This window comes from Grammomys surdaster, unplaced genomic scaffold (genome assembly GCF_004785775.1).
Source record: "Grammomys surdaster isolate TR1022 unplaced genomic scaffold, NIH_TR_1.0 191, whole genome shotgun sequence".
NCBI lineage: Eukaryota > Metazoa > Chordata > Mammalia > Rodentia > Muridae > Grammomys > Grammomys surdaster.
In genome coordinates this window covers 9937302-9945090 of record NW_021604636.1, presented here as the reverse complement: position 1 = coordinate 9945090, position 7789 = coordinate 9937302, and the positions used below count along the sequence as shown (strand labels likewise).

General features: G+C 40.4%; 1 pseudogene; it reads right to left on the bottom strand.

Moving 5' to 3' along the window:
- Window positions 1–6319: 6319 nt before the first annotated feature.
- LOC114622801 lies at window positions 6320–7187 on the bottom strand (annotated as a pseudogene).
- Between the last annotated feature and the right edge of the window lie 602 nt (window positions 7188–7789).

Sequence of the window (7789 nt, the reverse complement as noted above, 5' to 3'; positions counted from 1 at the left end):
AGATAGATAGATAGATAGATAGATAGATAGATAGATAGATAGATAGATTCCCTTCTTAAATGCCAATTTCATCATTATTTTCATTATTATACCTTTCTCTAAATCCTAAGAGTCAGGAACACAGAGTTAGGCTGAGTGAAAATGGTTCATATTAGAAGGTTACATGATGCACTGTTATTGTTCCACTTATATAATTTTGTAAATGATACAGACATAAAGAGAGTCATGCCCCCCAAGGTTAGAAAAAGAGGTAGATAGGAACTTGTTAAGAGTGTATAGATAACTTTGAAGTGATGTGACAGCCTGGTGTTTGAACACAGTAGTGATTCTGACCATCTATACTGTGGTGGCACAGCATAGACAAACATATGCATGTGAATGGGCACAGCTAAAATTGGTACAATCTTCGTAAGTTCAGTGGATTCTACTGACTTAGTTTCCCAGTTATGATGTGAATATCACTGAGGAGACTAGATGGGATGTTTTGGTGCTGTTTGTAAAAAAAAAAAAAAAATAACTAGATCCTGAATGTGAAATACAAAGTTTGGTATAAATATATATAATCAATGGCATGGAAGATTAGCGTGGCTTTTTGAACACCTGATTTAAAGTTCAAAGAAGAAAACTCTGTCCTTCTCCACACCTAATCGTGAATACCCCCCATTCCGCTTCCATCCCGCTCCCTCCAAGTTTCCTCCTCCATCTGCCTCTTATGACTGTTTTATTTCTCCTTCTAAGTGATATTTAAGCTTCTTCACTTGGGCCTTCCTTCTTGTTTAGCTTCTTTGGGTCTATATCGTGGTGCCTGTATTTTATGACTATTATCCACTTTGGGACTGGGTTACCTCACTCAGGATGATATTCTCAAGTTCTATCCATTCGCCTGCAAAATTCATGATGTCTTTGTTTTTAATGGCTGAATAGTATTCCATTGTGCAAATATACCATGTTTTTATCCATTCTTCAGTTGTGGGACATCTAGGTTGTTCCCAGACTCTATTGCGAATAAAGTTACAATGAACATAGTTGAGCAAGTGTCTTTGTGGGATGGTAGAGCATATTTTCAGTATATGCTCATGAGTGATATAGCTGGGTCTTGAGGTAGAACTACTCCCAGTTGTCTGAGAAACTGCCAAATTGATTTCCAAAGTGGTTGTACAAGTTTGCACTCTGACCAGCAGTGAAGAAGTGTTCCCCTTGCTCCACATCCTCGCCAGCATGTGCTACCTCTTGAGTTCTTTTTCTTAGCCATTCTGGTAAGTGTAAGATGAAACCTCAGAATTGTTTTGATTTGCTTTTCCCTGATGAATAAGGACTTTGAACTTTCCTTCAAATGCTTCTCGGCCAGTCAAGATTCTTCTGTTGAAAATTCTCTGTTTGGCTCCGTACCCCATTTTTAAACTGGGTTATTTGGGTTGTTTTGTCTAACTTCTAGAATTCTTTGTGTATTTTGAATGTTAGCCCTCTGTCATATGTAGGATTGATGAAGATCCTTTCCCAGTCTCTAGGCTACCAGTTTGCCTATTTACAGTGTCCTTTGCCTTACAGATGCTTTGCAGTTTTGTGAGGTCCCATTTATCCATTGTTGATCTTAAAGCCTGAGCTATTGGTGTTCTGTTCAGGAAATTGCCTCCTGTACCAATATGTTCAAGGATATTTCCCACTTTCTCCTCTATGATATTTAGTGTGTCCTGTTTTATGTTGATGTCTTTGATCCACTTGGACTTGAGTTTTGGACATTAGCCCTCTGAGTTTGTGCAGGATGATAAATATGGATCTATTTTCACTCTTCTACCTGTAGGCGTCCAGTTAGTCCATCAGCATTTGTTGGAGATGCTTTCATGTTTCCATTATATAGTTTTGATTTCTTTATCAAAAATCAAGTGTCCATAGGTGCCCAGGTTTATTTCTAGATCTTTGATTTGATTCCATTGATCAATATGTCTGTTTCTGTACTAATATCATGCAGTTTTTATCACTATTGCTTTGTAGTAAACCTTGAAGTCAGGGAATGGTGATTCCTTCTGAAGTTCTTTTATTGTTTAGGATTGTTCGGGCTATCCTGGGTTTTTTGCTTTTCTATAAGAAGTTGAGAATTGCTCTTTCAAGGCCTCTAAAAAATTGTATTGGAATTTTGATGGTTTTGAATTGCTTTGAATCTGTGGATTGCTTTTGGTAAGATGGCCATTTTCACTATATTAATCCTACTTATCCATGAGCATGAAAGATCCTTCCATCTTCTGATAGCTTTTTCAATTTATTTCTTCAGGAGCATGGAGCTCTTGTCATACAGATCTTTCACTTGCTTGGTTAAAGCGATGTAATATTTTATATTATTTGTGACTATTGTAAAGGGTGTTGTCTCCCTGATATCTTTCTTACCCCATTTATCATTTGTATAAAGGCTAGATGACCATGGAAATCTCCAGCTGATGGTGGTTAGGAGGTGGGGGGCATCTGCAGGATGAGACAGAGATGTGGGATAAGGAAGGCACCCGTAAATCAATTGGGATGACCGTAGTTGTGACTCACTACGTTGGGTATACGGAACCTGAAGAGGCCACCTCATGTAGCCCGGTAGGAACCTCAGTGGAGCGATAGAAACACCAACCCACAAAACTTTCAACTCAAAATTTATCCTGTCTACAAGAAATTTAGGTGTGGGGGATGTAGCAGAGACTGGGGGAATTGCCAGCCAATAACCAGCCCAACTTGAGACCCATCCCATGAGCAAACACCAATCCCAAACACTATTAATGATAATCTGTTATGCTTGCAGAAAGGAGTCTAGCATGGCTGACCTCTGAAAGGCTCCACCCAGAAGCTGAGTCAGACAGATATAACCACAAACAGTGGATATAGTTTGGGGATTCTTAGGGAATCCAATCCAACCACAGGGCTCCCAGCTTCCATCCATTGTTTGGGTGTAAATATTCGCATCTGACTTTTTCAGCTGCTTGTTGGGCCTTTTAGAGGACAGCCATGCTAGACTCCTGGCTGTAAGCACACCACAGCATCAGTAATAGTGTCAAGGCCCTGGGCTTCCCTTTGAGCTGGATCCCAATTTGGGACGGTTATGGACCTCCTTTCTCTCATGCTCTTCTCTAAATTTGTCCCTGCAGTTCCTTAAGACAGGAACAATTCTAGGTTAGAGCTTTTGACTGTGGGATGGAGACCCCATCCATTACTTGATGCCCTGTCTTTCTAGTAGAGGTGGACTCTATAACTTCCCCCTCCCCACTGAGAGCATGTCACCCAAAATTTCTCCCTTTGCGTCCCGAGAGTCTCACATCTTCCAGGTCTCTGGTACATTCTAGAGGGTCTGCCCACCTCCTACCTCCCAAGGTTGCCCATTTCCATTTTTTCTGCTGGCCCTCAGGGCTTCAGTCCTGGCTCCCCCCAACACCTGATCATCATCTCCCTTCCTCTCCCTGTCCCCTCTCCCACCCAGGTCCCTCCCTCCCTATACAACCCCCCCCCCCATGACTGCTTTCTTCTCCCTCTGCATCCTCACTTGGGCCCTTTGGTTTGTTAACCTTCTTGAGTACTGTGAGTTATGTCATGGTATTCTGTACTTTTTTGGCTAATATCCACTTATTAGTAAGTACATACCATGCATGTCATTTTGGGTCTGAGCTACTTCGCTCAAGATGATATTTTCTAGTTCCATCCATTTGCCTATAAAATTCATAATGTCCTCATTCTTAATAGCTGAGTATTACTCTATTGTATAAATGAACCACATTTTCTGTATCCATTCTTCCATTGTGGAACATCTGGGTTGTTTCCAGCTTCTGGCTATCACTAATAAGGCCACTATGACTATAGTGGAACACGTGCCTCTGTGGCAGTGAGTTCAAGGCTCTTTCCCACTTTCTCTTCTATTAGATTCAGTGTATCTGGTATTATGTTGAGGTCCTTGATCCACTTGGACTTTAGCTTTATTCAAGGTGACAAATCTGTATCTATTTTCATTTTTTTTTTTTACAAAGAGACTGCCAGTTAAACAACCACCATTTATTGAAGATGCTTTCTCTTTTCCATTGTTTATTTTTGGCTTCTTTGTCAAAGATCAAGTGTCTGTACATGTGTAGGTTCATTTCTAGGTCTTCAGTTCTATTTCATTGATCTACCTGCCTGTCTCTGTACTGATACCATTCAGTGTTTATCACTATTGCTCTGTAGTATAGCTTGAGGTCAGGGATGGTGAGTCCCCCAGTTCTTTTATTGTTAAGAATTGTTTACGCTATTCTGGGTTTTTTGTTTTTTCAGATGAATTTGAGAATTGCTCTTTCTATGTCTTTGAAGAATTGTGTTGGGGGTTGTGTTGAATCTGTAGATTGGGCAGGCCTTTCTCTTTCTCTTCCAGTCCCAGGCGCTGCGGAAGCCACGAGTTACCGTGCAGACATGGCCAAGTCCAAGAACCATACCACACACAACCAGTCCCGGAAATGGCACAGAAATGGCATCAAGAAACCCCGGTTACAGAGATGCAAGTCTCTTAAGGGGGTTGACCCCAAGTTCCTGAGGAACATGCGCTTTGCCAAGAAGCACAACAAGAAAGGCCTGAAGAAGATGCAGGCCAACAATGCAAAGGCAGTGAGTGCACTCGCAGAGGACATCAAGGCCCTTGTGAAGCCTCAGGCCATCAAGCCCAAGATGCCAAAGGGCCCCAGCCGCAAACTCAGCCACCTGGCTTTCATCGCTCACCCTAAGCTTGGGAAGCGGATTTGAAGCTACATGGCCAAGCGTCATACGCTCTGCCAACCAAAGCCCAAGGTTCAAACCAAGGCAGAGGCCAAAGCTCCAGCTAAGGCCCAGGCTACACCCCCAGCTCAGGCTCCTAAAGGTGCCCAGGCCCCTGTGAAGGCCCCATAGAAAAGGCTCCTGCCAACATGAAGACAGATGGACTGCCGCTACACACCTACCCACACACTATTTGCAGATGACCAGTGTCCTATGCTGTTTTGTTGTTTTTTTTTTTTTCAAATAAACTCGAGGCAAGATCAAAAAAAAAAAAAAAAGAATCTGTAGATGGCCATTTTTACTCTGTTAATTCTACCAATTCATGAGCATAGGAGATCTCTTGATTTTTCTGAGATCTTCAATTTCTTTCTTGAGAGACTTGACATTCTTGTCATACAGATCTTTCACTTTTTTGGTTAGAGTCACCTCAACATATTTTATATTATTTGTAACTATTGTGAAGGGAGTTGTTTCTCTAATTTCTTTCTCAGGGCATTTATCATTTGTATAAAGGAAGGCTTCTGATTTATGTGAGCTAATTTTATAGTCAGCCACTTTGCCAAAGTTGTTTATCAGCTGTAGATGTTCTTTGGTAGAATTTTTGGGGTCACTTATGAATGCTATCATATCATCTGCAAATAGTGATACCTTGACTTCTTTGTCAAACTGTATCCCCTTGATCCCGTTTTGTTGTCTTACTGCTCTAGCTAGAATTTAAAGTACTATATTGAATAGATACGGGGAGAATGGGCATCCTTGTCTTGTCCCTGATTTTACTGGGATTGCTTCAAGTATCTCTCCATTTAATTTGATATTGGCTGTTGGTTTGCTGTATATTGTTTTTATTACATTTAAATATCTTCCATTTGTTTCTAAAGTTAAAAATTTTTTTTTACTATTTACCAAATTTAAGAGTGCTCTAATCTATCCAGTCCTTTTAATGCTTTGATCTCCAAATGAAAATATAGAAAAGTCATTTTTTGAGTAAACTGTATATATCATCATCCATTGTTTGTCTCTCAGGGATAATAAGGTTTCACCCATCAATACACAGAATTGCATCTTGATTTCTTTTTTTTCTTTTTTTCCTTTTGAAAAATATTTATTGAGTATAAATAAATGTCCTATACATTAAATATCAAGAAATATTCATTATTCATTACAAGTCAGGCTATTATACTGAGGTAACCATGGAATCAAAATAGTAACTCATGATATAAGTAGTGATAGTTCATTCCAACATTAGACAGAGTAATGACTTGCTCACATGACACAACAAAACCTATCAAAAGAGGCCATCACTTAAACTCATCTACAATACCACAATAGACAATGGTTCTGAAGCATACTATCATCAGTCTCAATCTCATCAATAATTTTTAATCTTATCAATGTATCATCATACTGAGACTGTACTTACACTACCGTAGAATTTAGAGTCTCATCTTCTTGGTTTAATTTCAGATTATTGTTAATGAATGAAAACAAGTCATACAAAGTCAAAAGTACTTTTCAGTTAGTCTTTCCTAAGAGAAAAAAAGATTCAAATTTTAGTAAAGACAGCTTCCCCCAAGCAATGAATTCCTTAACGGAAAAAATAAAAATACAGGAGCAGTGTAATTAACTTTTCCTTCAAAGAAAGGAAAGAAACCTAAATCTGTTTGGCAAATTGGGAAATAATTCCTAGTCCCAGAATACTTTTTTGTTGTTTTTTTACATCACATACTGGAATGTTGCAAGTCTACGAAGCTGGAATCTGTGGCAGTCCAAACTCATCCACCAGCACACCATCCTTGTTTTTTGTGTCAGTGAGAACACCTTCTGGAATTGCAGGTGCAGAAGCGGCTTCATCCAAGTAAGAGCTGTCTTCATCAGCCAGAAGCTCGTCGCCCAGCGCGTCCAACTCTGCTTCCAGGTCGTCCTCATCTAATTCTGGGGTGCCATAGCTGCGGCCCAGTGCTTCCTGGATCTCGTTTGCATCTTCCAACATATCCTCCAGCTGATCTTGCAGATCCTCAATCTGGTCAATTTTTACTTCCTTGTATGCCTTCTTCATTTCCTTTACTCCCAATTTCATGGCATCAACCGTGGTCTTGGTGTCCTTCAGGGACTGGATGGTGTAATTAGCTTGCTCCATGTTAAAGGACTGTTGGGCAAGGTTGTCTCGCTGCTGCTTATACACCCACTTTTGCTTTAAAACCCTCAGGGCTTTCTGTTTGACCATGTTCTTAGCAGGACCCTCTCTCATCTTCTTGATTTGATCCTTATACTTCACTAGTTCAGCATCCAACCAGGAAATCTTTTTGTCAATGGATTCTGCCCTGCTATCCACCGTCCCAATGCAGTCAGTCAGGCTAGGTGCCGGAGCCTTGGGTTTCGCTTTTCCGAAGATTCGGTTCATCTTGGCCGGTGGCGAGGAAACCCAAACACTGGAGGAAAACCAGAAAAGGAAGCGTCGCATCTTGATTTCATAACTTGTCTTTCACCTTAAAACAAAAATCTTCCAAAGCTTGCATACATGCTGGTCAAAGCCAGCATGATTTTTCTCGGTCACAAGATCTGTTCTTGGTCATGATGCACTAATTATGTCTATAACACCTGGGTTGTCTGACATCAGCCCAGTAAGAGAACAAAAAAGTGAGACTAAGACCATAAGAGAGCTAGTAGGAAGAAGCGGGAACAGAGATGATGGGGGAAAGGGGACAGGGCAGAGGGAGAGAGGGCAGAGAATGGGAGGAAGGCAAGAAGGAGAAATATCAATGCAATGCAACAACAGAAAATTTTAAATTAAAGCCAGACTCAAGATACACCTGGAAAATGTGTTTTTCTTTTTCTATCCTATAGGATCTTAGACCAAAAATGCCAACAAATATGTTTGTTATTAAAGCTTAAATAACCATGAATGGTCTACACTTTTTCAAAGGGAGCTCCTGAAGACAAATTACAAACAAACACTAAAGCTTACTTGACACAGCAGTTTACATTGCTCTGGGTCATATGGAGACTCACGGTCAACCTCTGCCTTAGGCTTGATCTGACTTAT